At 45.7% G+C, this 21,012-nt stretch overlaps 1 protein-coding gene across 2 annotated transcripts in view; it reads right to left on the bottom strand.

Annotated features, from left to right (window-relative positions):
• Positions 1-6,498, bottom strand: part of LOC138569769 (uncharacterized) — a 161,591-nt gene extending 155,093 nt beyond the window's left edge. For both annotated transcript variants that reach the window (XM_069648054.1, XM_069648051.1), the window contains exons 1-2: positions 6,349-6,498; positions 3,223-3,341 (exon numbers count right to left, since the gene is read on the bottom strand). The gene's annotated coding sequence lies outside the window, so the exon portion shown is untranslated. The remainder of the gene's footprint in view (positions 1-3,222; positions 3,342-6,348) is intronic.
• Between the last annotated feature and the right edge of the window lie 14,514 nt (positions 6,499-21,012).

Below are 21,012 nucleotides of genomic sequence, written 5' to 3'. Positions count from 1 at the left end.
CTGGTGGAGGCTGCCCCTGCACTGCTGGGGGGTGGAGGTGGTGGGAGACATGAGTGGGGGCCTGGTGGAGGGTGCTCCTGGTGGCTGGGGGGTGGGGGTGGGGGTAGACATGAGTGGGGGACTGGTGGAAGGTGCCCCTGATGGCTGGGGGGTGGGGGTGGTGGTAGACATGAGTGGGGGCCTGGTGGAGGGTGCCCCTGGTGGCTGGGGGGTGGGGGCGGTGGTAGACATGAGTGGGGGCCTGGTGAAGGGTGCCCCTGGTGGCTGGGGGTGGGGGTGCAGGGAGACATGAGTTGGACATGAGTGGGGGCCTGGTGGAGGCTGCCCCTGCACTGCTGGGGGGTGGGGGTGATGGTAGACATGAGTGGGGGCCTGGTGGAGGGTGCTCCTGGTGGCTGGGGGGTGGGGGTGGGAGACATGAGTGGGGGCCTGGTGGAGGCTGCCCCTGCACTGCTGGGGGGTGGGGGTGGTGGGAGACATGAGTGGGGGCCTGGTGGAGGCTGCCCCTGATGGCTGGGGGGTGGGGGTGATGGGAGACATGAGTGGGGGTCTGGTGGAGGCTGCCTCTGCACTGCTGGGGGGTGGGGGTGGTGGGAGACATGAGTGGGGGCCTGGTGGAGGGTGCCCCTGGTGGCTGGGGGTTGGGGGTGGTGGTAGACATGAGTGGTGGCCTGCTGGAGGGTGCCCCTGGTGGCTGGGGGGTGGGGGTGGTGGTAGACATGAGTGGGGGCCTGGTGGAAGGTGCCCCTGGTGGCTGGGGGGTGGGGGTGGTGGGGGACATGAGTGGGGGCCTGGTGGAGGCTGCCCCTGCACTGCTGGGGGGTGGGGGTGGTGGGAGACATGAGTGGGGGCCTGGTGGAGGCTGCCCCTAGTGGCTTGGGGGTGGGGGTGATGGGAGACATGAGTGGGGGCCTGGTGGAGGCTGCCCCTGCACTGCTGGGGGGTGGAGGTGGTGGGAGACATGAGTGGGGGCCTGGTGGAGGGTGCTCCTGGTGGCTGGGGGGTGGGGGTGGGGGTAGACATGAGTGGGGGACTGGTGGAGGGTGCCCCTGATGGCTGGGGGGTGGGGGTGATGAGTGGGGGCCTGGTGGAGGGTGCTCCTGGTGTCTGGGGGGTGGGGGTGCTGGGAGACATGAGTTGGACATGAGTGGGGGCCTGGTGGAGGCTGCCCCTGGTGGCTGGGGGGTGGGGGTGGTGGGAGACATGAGTGGGGACTGGTGGAGGCTGCCCCTGCACTGCTGGGGGTAGGGGTGATGGGAGACATGAGTGGGGGCCTGGTGGAGGCTGCCCCTGCACTGCTGGGGGGTGGTGGGAGGCATGCGTTCGTGGGCAGTAGTGACATGTGGGTTGGCTGGGGGGCATGGCCATGGTGGATGGGGTGCCTGCGGGACATGTGCAGGGTAGGCCCCTGTGGTGTGGGCTACCTGCAGGGGCCGTTGAGGGTTTAGAGGGAACCCCTGGGAGGACTCACACGTGCAATTCACGTGTGGTGCTCCCCGCGCACCCCTGGAATACACGTACCCTGATGGAATCGTGTGTGATACTTCCCGCGCACCCCTGAAATACACATACCCTGCTGCTTTTGCGTGTGATACTTCCCGCGCACCCCTGAAATACACGTACCCTGCTGCTTTTGCGTGTGATACTTCCCGCGCACCCCTGGAATACACGTACCCTGCTGTTTTTGCGTGTGATACTTCCCGCGCACCCCTGGAATACACGTACCCTGCTGGTTTTGAGTGTGATACTTCCCGCGCACCCCTGGAATACACGTGCCCTGATGGAATCGCGTGTGTTACTTCCCAGGCACCCCTGATGTACACGTACCCAGGACAATCGCGTGTGGGACTTCCCGAGAACCACTGAAATACATGTTCCCTGCTTGGCGTTTGCTGTTTGCCAGCCCAATGAACTAGTCCAGGGTTAGCGCAGCCCTTTGCGATGATTTGGGGATTTTGAAGGCTTTTCCTTGCACGAGGGCGTTCTTGGGGGCGTAACTGGCGCTGCTGCAGGGTCGCTGCGCCACTCTGCGCCACGGCTGGTTTCGGAGGCTAAAATCCATGAATACGCTGTGCGATGAAAAGGATTTTTTCACACGCGGCTGGCGCAGTGTATCGCACGGGGACACTGCGCTAGCCGCGTGCGCCATTTTTGTGCAAATGTCTATGAATTACCCTGACAGTTTTGCTCTCTGGACACCTTTTTCCGGATTTCTGTGGTACACTAATACTCTGGTCCAGAGTATAGAGTTTCCCTGCTTTTGTAGCAGTCCCCCACAGAGACATGTGTCAGTCTCCCCGCTCCCTTTCTCGGCTTTTCCACAGTTTATTTCCTAAAGATTGTTTTCTCTCCAATGGGTTCCTCCAGGTCACTCCATGGTCCCTGAATAGGGGAGGCATGCCTACTGTTCCTGGCTACAGGGATTCTAAATGTCCCCTATAACACGGGTTGTTAGTACACCCCTATTGCTAGGTAAGTGCTACAGGATGACACAAACACACTAAAAAAACTAGTTAAGGTAATTCAATAGCACCATGTACTATACACACTCAGTAATGTCTCTGTGACACGGTGCAGTACACATTTGAGGCATAGGTTTTCGCTGATATAATATTCGATTAGCTCCATTCTGTGTTGACAGCATTTATTGGGTTAGTCTACAGGTTGTGAACTTGTATTTCTTCAACTTCCTATTTGGCGTCCGGGTCACTTTGTGGACTACACACAGTGTGAAATGTCTCCATACCCTAAAAGTGCAATCATTTCAGGAATATTGCTACATATCTCCATTGCAGGCTTACTTCTTGGGGTCCCAAGTAGACCAGACATATGTTGATACCAGTAAATGGTATTGCTGGCATTTCCATAGTTGGGCGCATTTTACGAGCTCCCCGCGACTTTGCACCTGGCTCGGACGGGACATCCTCATCATGGCACGCACTTCGCTCGCTCAATCATTCCTATATGAAACCTCTTATGGCTGCAGTTGTAGGACCTGGACAGTCAGGAACTCTGCATGCTAAGAGTTAATGTTGCCCCTCATATATACTTACCTTCATCGTAATCATGGTAACTAAACTGAACAATCACCCAAAACTCTGCTAAATGTGATTAATCAGAATGGATTCAGGATAAACGGAACATTCAAAACAGAAGCAACTTGCAAGTGAATATTTATAAAAAATAAACGTACATTTCCGAGATAAGAAGCAACTCACTTACCTGTGGATTGACCGGTTGGTAGAAGAGGTGAACACAACTGACAATGTGTCGTGGATAGGAGGGTCAATTTAAATAGAGCAGTACAAATGACGCAGTTGTTTTGAATTCTGTTTAGAAATCTGTGGGTTTCAGAAGTAAAATTGAAAGAGAAATAAAACTTGACTACAGAATGCATTTCAATTTCCTGCTGTCACAACAGCGCTCGCTCGTGTTGTTTGCCCTCAACTACACCCTCAGGGCAGCCGGGATCAGCGGCATGGCAGTGACTGAACTCTGGGGGTCGGTGGAGTGCAAACCACCCCAATTGCCAGGTTTCCAGGCATAGTTACCAACATGATCCATTCCAGTCTGTAGGTGCTTATCTAGTCCGGGTTTTTTCTTTGCACTCTGGGACTTGTAGTTCTGCTTTTCCCATTATAAAACTCAGTCCAAGAATTCAAAGAAAAAACCCGGACTGGATAAACACCTACAGATTGGAATTTATCATGTTGGCAACTATGGCAGGCTTGTTCGATCAACCGATGGGAGCCAGGGACGAGCCTCGATGCCCTGAGGGCGCAGTTGAAGGCCAAAAAAATGAGCGAATCAAAACCACATCCTGAAACATGCTTTCCAACTCAGGGACTGAACACTTTTCTGACACAATTCTCATCTCATAATAGGTAAAACAAGTTGGCATTTACTATACAGTGCTCACTACATAAGTACTTGCTTCAAGACCAAGATTTCACCAGCGGTGTCATTCCGTGCCACATGGGTCTTTAGTCTTATGTGTTATGATAGAGAGTGATAGATACCTGCAGTGCTATGGTGGAACTGCAGACAAGTACTGGCAAAGCCAACGGTTTGGGCTTTTGTGTAGGCATGGCATTTGCTAGGCACTGACATACAGGTCCTACTTGGCTTTAAATTCGCAATGGCTGGCAAATGGAATGATTACCTGGCCATATGAGTTCAGTGCATTGCACATGCCTGTCTAATACCTCCATAGTTCTTGAGTCTTATGGTAGATGATTGCTGTGGATTGGTGCAACCTCAAAAATCAATGGTCCCCAAGAGCTTGGATGCTTTTTTGATTGGGAGGCGGTTGGCCTATGTGCAGCACAGGGGTCGGTTGCGTTGATATTCTGACACTTGTACGTAGGGTACTGCAGAGTTCACCAAGCATTTGTGTGCTAGGAAAGGGATCTTGAAGAAGATCCTAGCCTGCAAAAGTAGCCAATCAATGCTGCTGTATCTTGTCTGGTGACTGACTGGCCTTTCCTTAGGCAAAAGATGAACTCCCCATGGCATCCTGGACTTTTTGTAGCCTTTCAGTTTGATTTGATGGGGGGGGGGCAGCACATGTAACTGATGTTACAGTAGTAGTGTCAGGTAAACAGCAGCACTGTTCTAAATACACTGTTCGAAATACAAAGGCGTGGTAGTGTCAACACTGGTTGAAATCAAGCTGACCAAAAGTGCACTACCAAACTGCAGACTTTCAAAAGACTATTTCAAAGCATGTAGAATCGTTTTAAAAGTCGACCGTTTGGTGGTGCACTAATGGTCAAATGGACCAATTATAGATATAGATGTATAGGTGTATGTCTATGTCGGGTAGGGGCGGAGGGCGTTGGGAAGTAGGCAGAGAGTGCTGTTGGGGCATGGGGTAGAGTAAGGAATCATAGAGGTGGCATAACAACAAAAATAAACTCTAGTCGAATTCAGGTTGACAAAAAGTGCACGACCAAACTGCAGTCTTTCAATAGAAAGTCTTTAAAAAACACATCCGCATTGCCCTCTACAAATATGGATGGACTATGAAAATAATTTACCTCAAAAGTGGTTAAGAACAAGAAACTCTGAGCAGGAATGTACCTGCATGAAGTCAAGTGGGTTGAATTACCTTTGTTTTTTTTTAGTTTTCCCTAGTGAAGATCTCCTCACAATGTTTTCTACACTCAATTACTTATGTCCGTAAGAAAAGGCTACATTGTTTCCACACAGCCAGTTATTTAAGACAAAATGAAACACAATTGTCGTTGTCACTAAGTTCACCAAATTGGGAAGACTTCAGAGTGCAACGAACTGCACCAACAGAGGGCCCGCTTTCTAAATTCTTTGGGTTTGCTGATCGTTAACCCTTGCAAATCTTGGGAAAGACTTTGCGCTCTGTGTCATGACTACACATGCTGCATCATTTCTAGCCCCTGCTCTTCTTTAAATCGAAGATCTTGTTATGCAAGTGGGGCAAGGGTCACACCATTGGTTAAGATCTCAAAAGAAGTACAGTGCAGCCTTACTGCTAGGTAAGTGCTACAGTGTAACACAAACACACTAAATAAACTATTTAAAACACTCTTGGCGGGTTTTTGTTTTTTTCTCATATCTACTCCCAGTGAGCATGTAACCCCCACTGGCCGAGCCCTGAATGTGCCATGGGTTACATAAAGGTAACTCAGTAGCACTGTGTACTATACACACTCACTAATGTCTCTGTGACACGGTGCAGCGCACATTTGAGGCATAGGTTTTCTCTGATGTAGTATTCGATGAGCTCCAGACTGTGTTAACAGCATTTATTGGGTTAGTCTACAGGTTGTGAACTTGTATTTCTTCAACTGCCAGATGACTTTGTGGACTACGCACAGTGTGAAAAGTCTCCATCCCCTAAATGCGCAATAATGTCAGGAATATCTCTACATATCTCCATTGCAGGCTTACTTCTTGGGGTCCCAAGTAGACCAGACATATGTTGATAGCAGTAAATGGTATTGCTGGCATTTCCATAGTTGGGCGCATTTTACGAGCTCCCCGCGACTTTGCACCTGTCTGGGACGGGACATCCTCATCATGGCACTCACTTCGCTCGCTCAATCATTCCTATATGAAACCTCTTATGACTGCAGTTTTAGGATCTGGACAGTCAGGAACTCTGTATGCTAAGAGTTAATGCTGTCCCTTATATATACTTACCTTCATCGTCATCATGATAACTAAACTGAACAATCACCCAAAACTCTGCTAAATGTGATTAATCAGAATGATTTCAGCATAAAAGGAACATTCAAAACCGAAACAACATACAAGTGCATATTTATAAAAATAAACGTACATTTGAAAGATAAGAAGCGACTCACTCACCTGTGGATTGACCAGTTGGTGGAACAGGTGAACACAACTGACAATGTGTCCAGTATAGGAGGGGGAATTTTAAAAGAGCAGTACACATGACGCAGTTGGTTTGAACTCTGTTTAGAAATCTGTGGGTTTCAGAAGTAAAACTGAAAGAGAAACAAAACTTTAAAACAGGATGCATTTCAATTTCCTGCTGCCACAACAGCGCTCGCTCGTGTTGTTTTCCCTCAACTTCGAAGTTGAGGGCAAAAAAAATGTGCGAACCAAAAACCACATCCTGAAACATGCATTCTAACTCAGGGACTGAACACTTTTCTCACACAATTCTCACCTATTAAAAGGTCAGAAACGTTAATATTTATTATACATTGCTCACTACATAACGTACTTGTTTCAAGACCCAGATTTCACCAGCGGTGTCATGCCGTGCCACATGGGTCTTTAGTCTTATGTCTTATGATATGGAATGATAGGTAGCTGCAGTGGCATGGTGGAACTGCAGACAAGTACTGGCAAAGCCAACAGTTTGGGCTTTTGTGTAGGCACGTGACGGGCATTTGCCAGGCACTGACATAAAGGTCCTACTTGGCTTTAAGTTCGCATTGGCTGGAAAATGGAATGATTACCTGGCTATATGAGTTCAGTGCATTGCACATGCCTGTCTAATACCTCTATGGTTCTTGAGTCTTGTGGTAGATTATTTCAGTGGATTGGTGCAACCTCAAAAAATGAATGGTCCCCCAGAGCTTGGATGCATTTTTTGTGATTGGGAGGCGGTTGGCCTATGTGCAGCACAGGGCTCGGTTGCGTTGATATTCTGACACTTGTGCGTAGAGTACTGCAAAGTTCACAAAGCATTTGTGTGCTGGGAAAAGTCTCGTGAAAAGGATCCTGGGATGCAAAATTAGCCAATCAATGCTTTTTTATCTTGACTGGTGATTGATCGGCCTATCCTTCGGGCAACAATAAACACCCCATGGCGTCCTGGACTTTTTGTAGACTTTTGATTTTATTTGATGGGGGGGGGGCAGCACATGTAACTGATGTTACAGTAGTCGTGTCAGGTAAACAGCAGCACTGTTCGAAATACAAAGGCGTAGTAGTGTCAACACTGGTTGAAATCAGGCCGATCAAAAGTGCAATACCAAACTGCAGACTTTCAAAAGACAGTACTATTTCAAAGCATGTAGAATCGTTTTAAATGTCTACCGTTTGGTGGTGCACTTATGGTCACATGGTCACATATAGATGTATAAGTGTATGTGTATGTGGGGTAGGGGAGGAGGGAGTTGGGAAGTAGACAGAGAGTGCGGTTGGGGCATGGGGTAGAGTAGGGGATCATGGAGGTGGTATAACAACAAAAATAAACTCTAGCCGAATTCAAGTTGACAAAAAGCGCACCGCCAAACTGCAGTCTTTCAATAGAAAGCCGTTAAAAAACACTTAGGAACATTCGCATTGCCCCCTATAAATATGGATGGACTATGAAAATAATTTACCTCAAAAGTAGTTAAGGACAGAAACTCTGAGCAGGTATGTACCTACATAAAGTCAAGAGGATTGAATTACCTTTGTTTTCTTAGAGTTTTCCCTAGTGAAGATCACCTCACAATGTTTTCTACACTCAATTACTTATGTCCATAAGAAAAGGCTACACCTTTTCCACACAGCCAGTTATTTAAGACAAAATGAAACACAATTGTCGTTGTCACTAAGTTCGCCAAATTGGGAAGACTTTAGAGTGCAACGAACAGCACCAACAGAGGGTCCGCTTTCTAAATTCTTTGGGTTTGCTGATCGTTAACCTCTTCAAATCTTGAGAAAGACTTTGCACTCTGTGTCATGGCTACACATGCTGCATCATTTTTAGCCCCTGCTCTACTTTAAATTGAAGATCTTTTATGCAAGTGGTCCAAGGGTCACACCACTGGTTAAGATCTCAAAGGAAGACCCCATTGAATTTGACTTCATTATTAGACAACAAAATGTTTGGGGAAATCTGATAAGTAGCATGAATCAAAATACTGTTCAAATAGGATCAAACATAATTTATTTAACTTAGTTAAAGTCAGTAGACGACAGTGGACCACACCATAACTTTTGTCTCATCTTCAGCAATGAGTTGGTTCAAGGCCTTCTTGTCTGAACACGGCGACAGTGTATTACCAACAAACCTATTGTCAAAATCTAATCCCGTGGTGTACCTCAGGCACTCCACTCACCTCATTACCTGTCAAGATTTACAACAAACCATGTATAGACCTGCTAAGTTTAAACAACCCGCTCCTATGATGATAATATGCAAATCAACCTAAAAGATCCTGTGACAGATGTGTTAAAAATGCAAGTTCAATGCAGTAATAAGGTGCAAACCTATTATCTGTGAGATTAGCCCACTTAAAGGGGAGGGGTCTTCATTGATAGCCACACAGTTTTATGCACTAGGATGGAAAATGCCCTAAAAAATTGTGTTTCAACCAAATAACTATTTATAGGCAATAGCACTGGGTTACAGGTAAGTATATAGGCTTAATATTAGACTAAGGCATTCTAAACGGGTCTAAGAGCATGCTTTTCACTTGAAACAAATTAACATTTTATTAACTTGCCTAGTAGTCACAGAGGCTGGCAGCACATTGCTAACTATATGTTCCAAGGATCATACTGAAAGAACTGGACAGCCTTAGATTCAAGGTTAGGAAGCTGAGCTCATGGGTGCTAAGGAAAGGCAGCGAATGCACAATAATTGTATAATTCATCATATTAGTTTATGAAACTGGTCTGGCGATTTCAAAGTGTCCCATTGCGGTTTCAAATTGCCCCATAGCACATCTCAGCCTGGGAAGTGGTTTGAAGAGTTCCTAAGATGCAACATTAAAACGGTAACTTGTCAATGGTTCAAGGCTCTTGCAGTGTCATGATCGGTTGTATTCTCATGAGAAACGGATGGAGATGACAGGCGGTAGATGAATAAAGAGCTGCTAGTCATCTCAAATGACTCAATGTTTTGGCACTATTATGTGGGAATTGTGGGTTGGACTGTGATGTCACAAAGGTGGTCGAGGATGTAGTGTCTCAAGATTTGTTGGAAACAATCATTTAATAATAATCCGCCTCATTATGAGTTTGGCAGTAAGTGGTAAAGTTGGTGGTATCTTTGTTACCGCCAACTTTACCACTACTCCAAATTATGGGTTTTGGCCTGGAGTGCAGAATTTGCCTTCAGGTAAATCCTGGAGGTAAATCTTCCAACTCACAGCTGAAAAATCGGCAGAATCTGGAATAACAGCAGCAGAAATTCTGTGCAGTAATTCCACAAAAAAAGACCCATTGAGTCCAATGGACTCAAATTAAATGGGGAGTTAAACCACCACCACCACCACTTGTAATCCGGCCGAAATTCTTCCGGACTAAGTGGCGGAAACAGTAATTCAGTTTGGTAATATCTCGGTGAATTTACCACCCAGATTCCCCCAAACTCATAATGCGGCCCAATGTATGTCCCACTATAGGGGAATTCCATAGTTCTAACAATAAGCCTCACATGGAGGACTAACCTAATGTTGAAATGTGGGTTGATGCTCAATGGTGCCAAAATTGAAATCCTAGTCACTGGTCCACGTTACCTACTCACAGAAAAATCCTTACTGTGCCCTCCCACCTCTGTTTGAGGTAGTATTCCTATAAAAGACATAGTGGATAACCAAGGCTTGATCTGGGTTGCTGACATCTGCATGAGTTTATAGGTGGCAGAGTAGTTGCAGAGTAGTTTACTGCAACGCCCTCTACATTAATTTCCCTGTCTATCAAATACAAGGAATACAAACTAAGTCCATATTCCCACTGATAGGTTCATATTTGTAATACAGAAAGGCCCATGTGAAAATTGCCCATGTATAGGGTTAGCACACGATGCTGGGGAAGCCATTGTGCGGATGCTACCACCCACTAAGTGATGTATGGCTCATAGGAGGAGTGAGGAAATGTCCCAGGCACCCCAGTCCATCTATAATTTATTGTGCCCTCTTTTTAACCCAACCCTTCCATACTGTCCCAACGCCCATCATGCCTACAGGTGAAATCCTATGGTCAGACCAAAACTCGCATTCCCACTCAAAGCATAGTGAAGTTATCACTCTCATATGAAAACAGTGCTTAGAACTGTTCAAACATGCACCAAACACTCAGGAGCCCAGATGACTTATTATTATTTGTATTGTTATTTTATTTATAGGTTTGTACCACACAGAACCCTGCAGGCATCAGGGCGTACCAAAAAGACAAAGAACATACATATAAAAATAGAACATAAAGTCACCTCATCTAAGGAAGTGGGAATACTGAATACTTAATAATCCACTTAAAAAGGTGCATTTTCAGCTTTTTCTGAAGCTTTTTCTGAAGCCTTAGCTTGATTGGGAGTCTATTCCAGTTTCGGGCTACTCTCACTGGAAACGCTCTACTTAGGCCATTACACCATTTGAAAGATGGGCATTTAATCTGACTCAAGGCCTCTGATCTTAAGGATCTTGTTGGTATATATTGGGTGATCCTTTCTTTAATATAAGCTATTGCATGCCCAAACAAACATCTGTGTGTTAATGCCATGCTTTTGAAAAGTGCCCTATCTTCAACAGCGAGCCAGGGGAGGTCTGTTCTATCCTTGGTGATATGCTCTCTCCTGGGTCTCCTCTTAATTATTCTCACTACAATATTTTGTATGATCTGGCATATAGTTAGGCATTCTTTCCTGGCACCCAACATCAGTGCATTCCCATAGTCCAACCACAACAGGATAATTGCTTTAGCAATGGTGGCACTGTTCTCCTTGTTTATGTAGGGTCGGATGGACTTGAGGAGGTGGAGATAATACTGGCAGTTTTTGTGCATATGCGTGGCCTGTGCCTCGGCACCCATGGATGCTTCTAGAAACAGGCTGAGTGTTTTCACTTTCTCACTGACAGCAATGCAGGTGTCTTTGATAGTGAAGGACTTAAGCTCTGGCCTGAGTTTGGCTCAAGCTTAGGTTGAGCTGAAAAATCATCAGCTCCATCTTCCTCCCATTCAGACACATTCAGTTCCTCTCCATCCAGGCCTCGATGGTATTACATATGGCTTTGACCTTGGCGCTGTCCTTGATGTAACACCCGCTTTGTTCCACCACCAACTGGGTTTCATCTGGACAGTTTGTGAAATAGGCTCCTGTGTTATCGAGCACTTTGCAGAGACACCTATGGTAGAGGTTGAACAAAAGCGAGGATAGGCAAGTGCCTTGTGGAACACCACAATCGATGGGTATTTCAATGGAGAAAGACTTGGAGTTTGCATTATGTTTTAAGGTGATTGAATAGAGAGGGGTGGCTCATGGGAGAGCAGAGCAGATTTGTGTTCTGCTGCCTCACAGCCAGCATTTAACAGTTGTTTGACTGATGGAAGGCAAAACATAATCCCCCTCTGAACCTGCATGTTTGCAGGAGAGATTTTCACACCAGTGCATAGGAGCTGGGACCAGTGATCACAGAGTGATCAGCAAGTGGCAAGCCATGCAAGAACTGTTTGGGAGTGAAAACTGGTAATGCCTCCACTTGTGAACTCAATCTTCAGAGTATTGTGTTTTATAACAAATCAGGAAGAGTGGCAACAGACAATTTGAATTTTTATAAAACAAGCAATTTAGTTGTTGCCAAAGGCACCACAGCAGAGCAGGGTTCCGCATCCTCAGTGCCAGGATGCAGGCACGTGTTCTTTTTAAAAGGCCTCTATATAATTCTGAATGTGGATGTTAGAAGGCGAAAGGTGCTGAGAGAATAGATAGGAAATCTGAGGACAGAACAGTAGACATAGCAGAGGGGAATCAGAGATGGAGGGACAGAAATGGCAAGAGAAGAAGAAAAGACAAATGCTAAGACGAGTGAGCAGGGTTTACACACCTGGAGAGGAGTCCATTGAATTCAAGAGGAGGAAATGTGGAAAAGTTGAGAAAAGAGTGGCTAGACAAAGAGGAGAAGGAGGAGACAGGAGAGAGAAAGTGGAGAAAGATACAGCAGAGGAAAAGGATTGAAAAAAGCGAAACAATATTGGGAAGGATCAGGCTGACAGGGCAGAAGAAAGGAGGGCAGAGGAAACTGTGAGAAAAGCAAAGCAAACCCATCTGACACTTCCAGAGGACCGTGTACCATCTGAGGGCCCTGCCTACAAAACGAAGCTTGCTGGGCCTACAACATCCAGGACTCTGACTGCAAGCATGTATGGCATCTGTAACACTGACAGTCTCCCAGAGGGACATGCGCCTCTCCACCTGGGTGTCCAGTGTGGACATCTGCAGCTAAAGGCCAAAAGCAGCAAAGGGCAGCTGTTTGAGCCAGTTGGGGCAAGGAAGGGCCTAGGGCCAGAACCCCAGCTCAAGCCAGGACTTCACCAAGCTCACCCTTAACCAGACTTCTGTTTCCACGCATAGGAACCTTTTGCCCATTAACTATCCACTCAACACAGTGCTTCTGTTACCTCACGGGGCCAAGGAACATTGCCATCTTGGGACTGTTAACTGTCATTAGGTTACTTATGCCCCCATTCTAGGCCAGCTCAAAACTTACATATGCTTCCATTCAGCCAACCATCTACCCCTTCCCTGGCTACCTACCCATCTACCCTCCTCTTCTCTTGGGGTGCACCCTCTCTTCATTGTCTTCAAAATGCCTATTTTCTTTTATTTAGTTTTTATTGTACAAATAGTTTATTACAAACCTTATACATTTTACTCAAAAGAATTCCTGAAATCAAATCATTTAGAATCAATAAAATAGCAGGTCATACATACATAAAATTTGTTCTGAGTTCATTAAGTGAAGTTACAAAACTCCATAAACTATTCGAACCTTCTCTGCATTCCAACATTCATCAACTTTTACCATTGATTATTCAATCAACAATCTTACTAAGTCAGAAGAAATTGACTACTCTGATTAATAAAGCAGAAGTCGAGCCTTGAGGAATATATCTCCAGAAATGTAAAGAGTTCAATGAATCTATAGAATATACCCATTTCGAAAAGAGGTATTCTCAAACTCTGAAGTGCCTCGCAGTCAATCAATAGGTGTTTAAGGGTTTCTACATCTGTACCACAGTGTCTATAAAAAGCAGTTTCGAGCAATTTCCGTATTCATTTTTTTTCTCCTTTTAGGAGGATGTTAAGTCAAAACCTTAGGAAGGTATCTCTGTACCGGCTATCTGGAGACTTTCCTCATTGTCATCAATTGCCTATTTCTTCTACCCTCCATCACCATCTTGATTTTTCTCCATTCCTCCTTTTACTCATTCTTCCCCTTCCCATCTATCACAGCCTCCAGCCTCAACTAAGTGTAACTTTTGCATCAGTCTCTGGCCTCTCAATCGTCCTCCTTCCCACCTCCACCTGCACCCCACAAATAAGGGGCTCCTGTGCTGCTAAGATCTCCAGACTCATATACCGCAAAACACCTGCTCCTCTCCCTCACCTTCTATCACCTACATGGCCCCTGGAATGCACAACCCCTCTGCAACAAGTTTTCCTCACCCTCAAATTTCACTTTTTGCTAACACAGAAACCTTGATAACCCCTTCCAACTCTGCTACACCAGCAGATATCCACACTCATTCTGCTACCTTCTGCCTTTCTCCCAGACCTGTTGGGAAGGGTGATGGTGTGGGGTTCCTTATCAATAAGGCCCTCAACACTGCCCCTCTACCCCACTCAGATATCAAATCTTCTTCTTTCGAATATGCCACTATTCAACTCAACCCCCCTACTCCTCTTGCTGTTCTGACTCTCAACCAGCCCGCTGGTCCTCTCAACTCCTTCTCCCTTCAAGGGTCCCTTCTCCTGGAGTCACTTCCTATCAATAACCCCTTTCTCATACTGGGAGATTTTTACCTCCCCAAGCCCTATGCAGATGCCCGCCTTGAGTTTAAATCCCTCCTATCTGACCACTCTCCCTACTCTCTCCATGACCAGTCTACTCACTCTGGTGGGAACTCTCTTGACCTTGTTGTTCTCTCTTATTCACTCTCCTCCTCTGACCTCTCTATTGAACCTTCTTCCTCTGATCACTTCATTGTTCACTTTAACATCTCTGACCTCCACTTTATACTCCGTATCTCCCCTCTTCAATGAATAAAAGGACATTCAGGAAGGAATCTCTTGCCTTTTACCTTGATGACGTGATGATCTCTCTCCTGACTCTTTCCCCTATGCATACCTCTTCCATTGACCTTGCTTTCACTATGCACTTATGACTCCCTGCGGCCAACAATTACCTGTTTTCACAATCACACCTTACCATCCCCATCCTCAGATTTGGATCACCTTTGAAATGTAGATGCTCAAAACAAACAGTCTCCCTAATCCTATTTTACGAAAATGCCCTTGCTGCCTCATCATCTGTACTTGCCTGTGCCAATTTATCCTACTTCACAAACGTAATCGCCTCTTTTCGCACTCACGCCCACAAACCTTCATCTACCCTCCAACGTTTTCTGTTGTTGGCTCATTTAGAGTCAATCAAGTGTCACTGAGTCATCCAGCCCTGGCTCCAGAAGGGGGGCCAGGATCCCCAAGGCCACCCCCTGACCCTCCCTGGAAAAGAGGCCATGCTAGTGGTGTTAAACACCAGAGGGAGCCAAGGAAGTGGGTTGTAGAAGGTTGGATTTCACTCTAAACATGCAGCAGCAACACCAGAGACATCATCCCGAGAGCCTGAACTGCAGCAGGCCCGGCCAGGATTTCTTTGCTTGTCCTAGACACAGATGTAGGCCCCACAGCCAAGAAAGCACAAATTACCAGGTTGTTGGAGGGCCATTCACACCTTTAAGTGAGGTAGCACACTTGTTCAAGCAGGCTGCCTACAACTATTGTCTTTTGTGAGAATATAATGATTTTACATCATGCTTATTACAATAGTTAACTTTATCAAACAATACATGAAAGGTGATGTTGCTTGAACACATATTTCTGCGGAAGGTGCATCAACTGACTGGGGGCCCTAACAAATTGCATTCAAAGCATATATTCTCCTGCATTAACTAATTGAGTATAGATGAAAAGATAAGGTTGGCAGTATCACAAATGTAATTCTGAAGAGGAGACTGTAGTCATATCAAAAAGTGATAGATGCAAGGCTTTGAATTACACATTATAACTTTAATTACTCGGCACAACCTTGCATGCCATCATTCTATAATATTTCTATGCCATTACAGAAGGGAACAAGCCATTTGCAGCAAAGCACTCTTGGTGCTGCCACCAAAAGTTGCAGTTCCATCTCAATTATGCCAGTCAGATGGCACAGCAGGCTAAGTGCTTGCCCCTGATACTGTGCGAAGCCTGCTGTGGCAGGTTCGAATCCACTGTCAACTCAGCCTTTCATCCTTCGGAGGTTGATAAATCGAGTACTCTGTGGGATAATAATGTCTTCTGTTATTACAGCTCTCTGAGACCTCTGGGTGTGTAGCGCTATATAGGAAATACATTATTATTATAAATTGTTAGGCCATGTCTCCTCTGCACTGTAACACATGGAATCACATGCCTTGTGGTCTATCTGTTTCGGAAGGGCTTATCACATGAGTGACAGAGCCACAGCTGATTTGCAAATAATGGCATGGAAGGCTGGCCAGAGCAATGCTGGTGGTTATACATGATTCAGAGTCTTTCGCCTATTAGGTGAAGGCCAGAATGTATGCAGTGGAACACAGATAGGATGGAGATACAATGTGAGGAGAAAGACACATCCTATGGGTGTGTTTTTTCATGTACCCATCCAATGTCTAGCCATGGCTATGTTTATTGCAATGGCATTACCACCAACAACCTGCCCCTCGCCACCAAAACATATCCTTTCTGGAAAAAAGTAACACAAAACGTGTTGCTGTATCGAGCCTACCAGTGTTATATCTAAGCATTCCTTTGAGTGTTTAATTACTTAATTGCCTCTGTGAATGAGCTCATGGTGTAGTAAAAATGGTGTATTGTGTGTCTTTAGCCAGCTGATGATTATAAGCAACCTGTTTGTCAATGCCTCTGTTCCTTGCACTGAAATCCTGTCTTAAACACGCATCACAAAGCCAACAGTTGTGGCTTGTACACAGGTATTATACAGGCATTTGCCAGGCAATGCCATCATATGCCCAGGTATTCACATCATTTTCCAGCTGCTCCCATCTTAAGTTCAGGTGGTACGATTATGGCAGTGCCTGACAAATGTCTATCCATGCCTAATCAAAATTCCATCGCTGTTTATTTGTCTATGCATGTTGGCTTCATTTTGTCTCCCTAAATGAATGTGTACATGCCTTACTTACTACACCTAGGGAATCAAGCTGCACCTCATTGAGTTGGCCCAACAAGGCCCTCCCCGAAAATAATAAGGCTAGGATGTCAAGTATGTACGAGTTTCAAATCTTCTCATGCATACTTACCAGTAGGGCTCCAACCTAAATAGAATTTATCTTTGTCTGTGTATAAGCCTAGCCTGCCCTGCCAGAACTCTTCATGATTCGAACTAATAAGTGCTGACTTGATAACCTCATAATGTTTGAGTAACTTAACAGAACTTGCATGCAAACATAATACATCATGTGTACTGTGGGTCTTGTTTGGAAGGTATGATGTTACTCCTGGGTGCTGGGTGTTTAGGCAGTGCCGGAAGTGAAACATTAACACCCATAAAATGACATGAGAAAAGAGCATTTCCTATAATATCATGTGCAAAGTTAGCCCTTCCAGTGAGGTCTTATCATTTTAATGTATCTCAGAGGCAGATTATTTACAACAGCAAGTGATTAGAGATGAGAAAAGGTAACAGGTAGCGACCAGTGCTGTGGCACTTTTTTCTTAAAATTCTATATGATTTTTACAAGCTATTTAAGTGTAATTGTTAGGTGATTAGAAATTAAGGGGATACAAAACAAGCTGTATAAAACAATAGCTTGTCATGCATTTCATTTCACTTTGTGTCTGTATGGTATTGTTTGTAAGTTCTCCTTAATTTCTATGCTGAAACTTGTAGGCTTCCATTCAGGATGGGGAAAATAAAGCTACAATCATATGGTGTCATTTTTCACCTCAAGCGGAGTAGAAGAAGTGACACTAAATGTATTCATCGCTACTTTTTATGAACAGCAGGATTTTGTATGATTTGTCAGGCAAAGTTGGAGAGCAGATCAGACTTAACAGGGTCCACCTGCCAAATATGATTGGTTTTCAACCAGCATGTGTTTTTATGTTGGTGGGAAACCAATGGATTCCTATGGGATACGCCTGACTTTTACACCTATTTTAATTATATATAGTTTATTTATACAGCACTTATACACAGGTGAAGTGCTTCAAAGCGCTTCAAGGCAGGAAGCGAACAAGGGAATACAGCAATCATTCTTTGACCTTGAAGATTCCAAATGATCTAACCAGAGAACGAAAACTAGAATACTAGGCCTAACAACATTTCTCCTAGTATAAGTGCATGAAGTGTTACAGTTGCAACCAAGCTCGGTAGGGGAAGATGAGAAATGGTGGGGGGGCAGGACAGACAATTAACTGGTCCTAGAACATTTAGGCAATGCACACGTACATACAGAGGTGGGGGGACGGGAGGGGAGAGGGGAACAAAACAAGTCTGCTCCGGGAGGGCCCTGGGTTAAGTGCATATGAGGTTTCTAAGATGAGATATGAGAAGGAGAGAGTGGGGCCGAAGATGACCCCAAGATCTTTTGCTTCATTGGTATGCGAGGGTGCAGGGCCAAGCGAGGCAGGCCAGTGAGAAAGTGGTAAAGCAGAAGCAGGGGTCCCAATGAGTCCGATCTCTGTCTTACTGGCATTCAGGCAGAGATCGTTAGCAGCATACCAAGTCTGAATTGCGGATAGACAATCTGGGATAAGTGAGGAGGAGGCCGAGGGTAGCCTGAAAGAGGGCTGCATGCCATCCTCATAACACTGAAAGCTAGAGGTAAATTTAGAGATCCTGTGGGCCAAGGGGGCCATGTAGATGTTGAAAAACCTTGGGGAAACGTTCGATCCTTGGGGGTCACCACAAGTAGAGAGAGGGGCAGAGGAGTGAAATGGCCCGAGTTGCACCAGGCAGGGCCAGTCAGAGAGAAAGGAGGCGAGCCGTGCCAGGGCCTGATCTGTGATGTCCAGGGTGTTGTGGTTTAACATATCAAAAGCAGAAGAAAGATCAAGTAGAATGAGGACAGAGGCAGAGTTAGTGTCAAGATTTGAGAGCAGGTCTTCACTGGTATTCAGAAGAGCAATTTCCATGCCTCTGGATGCTCTAAAGCCAGAATGATGGTCATGGAGACAACCAACAGATTCAGTATGGAGGGTAAGTTGAGAGATAGCCAGCTTCTCCAGGAGTTTTCCCAGGAAAGGGGTGATGGAGATGGTGGAATGGTTTGCCGAAAGGACAGGTCAGCAGAGGGTTTTTTGAGCGGAGGGTGCACAAGACAGTGTTTGAGAGGAGAGCGGAAAACTCAGGTTGCGAAAGAGAGGTTGCAGAGATTGGCCAAGGCTGGAGCAAGAGTGTCAATATTGTCCTTGATGGTTTTGGGGGGGCAGGTGTCCACGTGTTTGGAAGAGGCTTTGATAGATCGGACTTGTCTAGCGACCTCATCAGGTGTGACAGGGGAGAGGGAGGAGAGAAGAGGGAGAGGAGTGGGGGCAGCCAAAAGGGCCTAAGTGATGTTGGTGCAGAGGGGGAGCAGAAGAGAGAGAGGACATGATTTCCTATGTTTTGGTGGTGAATGTGCGGCCAGGGCCGAGCAAAGGGTCTGGGTTGGAGTAGTAGAGGATGTGGCTATGGTAGGGTTGGCCAGTTCCTTGCAGACTTTGAAACGTTTGTCTGTGTTGTTAGATGCTGCAGAGATGCAGAGATGCAGGATTGAATGTAGACTCTTCTTTGAGCGGATACAGAGTCCAAAGTTGCCTATTAAGAAGGTGGCGGGCCAGTTTGTCAGAGGGTGCACCTAATGATCCCCATTTCCGTTAACCGGAAGGCAGATCAGAATCGTACCAAGAGTTGCACTTTTTGGCAGGCTTTAGTCGAACCCTCATGACAGGGGTAAGAATGTCAAGAGTGTTGGAAATGAAACGTTGAAAGATGGAGAGGGCTGTATTATGGTGGGAGTCAGCCACAGGAGTAGAAGGAGGAGAGTAGGTGGAGGCAAAGGCAGCCACTGACACTCTTTTCATGGGTCGGATGACCTTGAAGGCAGGAGCTGGTGTATGGTATGCATTTGACACAGGAGAAGAGAGCTTCAAGCAAGAATAGAGAAGAGAACGGTCAGTCCATGAGAGTGAAGTAGTGAGAGGAATAGAGGGTGGGATGTCTGTGGAGATGAGAGCATCCAAGGTGTGGCCAGCGGTGTGAATTTGGACCAGAGGGTAGAATGGAAAGAGAAAGGGAGTCACAAAGGTTTCGGAAAGGTCCTGAAGAGTAAGGAGAGTCAAGATGGATGTTAAGATCCCCAAGCAGGAGGAGTTGGGAAGAGGAGGATAGAAGAGAAGAGGCCAGGTCCGCCCATTCTTAGAGGGCAAAAGCAGGCAGATTCCAAAGGAATCCATTGTGGATGGCTCACACAATCTTTAATTGTGGAAGTGATATACACTTTTTCAGACACTTAGTGGAAAAGTGAAGATCAAAGGTGATTTTCACCTGTGTTTTACTCTTTAATTTTCCAGAACTTGTGGAAACAATTGCAATTAATGAATGGCCCCTTTTGCAAAAATGTTCAAACAGGAATGGTCCCCCTCTGCAATTTAAGATTCTAAACAAAATACCCCCTTACACTTTTCATCAACACGTTTCAACCATGATGAATACATTGTCAGGTAGATTTATCATGTGACTTGTGCATTTTTAATGTAATCTGTATAAAATTGAGTACTCATTTAGGTATTCAAAACCAAACTTCAACACATATTTGTGACAACTTGAGCTTGGAAGATGCATGATTTATGCCTTACCTGCTAAAATTAGATGCCCCAAGAAGGGGTTCAGTTTGCATTATAATCCATTCCAAAACGACTCACACATAGTTTACTAGATGGACAGCTCAGGCATTAGAACCCACAAGAACAAACATACACACACACACACACACATCTTTCTTTGAAAATATCAGGTCACATTTATCGAACTAAATTGTGTCATTCTATAGCAAATGAAAGTAAATACACCAAATAAAGAGTCATCATGGACAATTGCATATTATAACCAGTATGTAAATAGTATGTACCAGACACAAGGGAGTGGTACGGGAGAAGGCCCTCTCCTCCCTGCCATGCCCCACAAGGAGTGATATCCGGAGGCTGAAAACTCCCTCTACCTGCACTGTTTGCCTCCTGATGCAGCTCTGCCAGCCCTCACACTCTCTCCTACATGCTCGCACCCTCAACTCAATTAAAATGTGCTGCAAAAATGCAACACAAAATTAAATTGTGTGTTTAAAATCTCCCCTATTCCTTTATTCAGTATTCTTGCGGGAGGATCCATCTTTCACAACAAGAGAGGCCACACGCACCTCCTCCAGGGCCCACGAGAGTAGCCTCAGTGTTCAGGAAGCCATTGTTGGTTGAACACCATCTGAGATGGTGCAAAGAATGTGGGCCTCACTGCTCAGCCCTCTCAGAGGAGGAGGAGG

The sequence above is a fragment of the Ambystoma mexicanum genome, chromosome 2q, assembly GCF_040938575.1.
Source record: "Ambystoma mexicanum isolate Mex_15411 chromosome 2q, UKY_AmexF1_1, whole genome shotgun sequence".
Taxonomy (NCBI): Eukaryota; Metazoa; Chordata; class Amphibia; order Caudata; family Ambystomatidae; genus Ambystoma; species Ambystoma mexicanum.
Note: the sequence above shows the minus strand (reverse complement) of the source record. Positions and strands in the feature narration are given on the sequence as shown.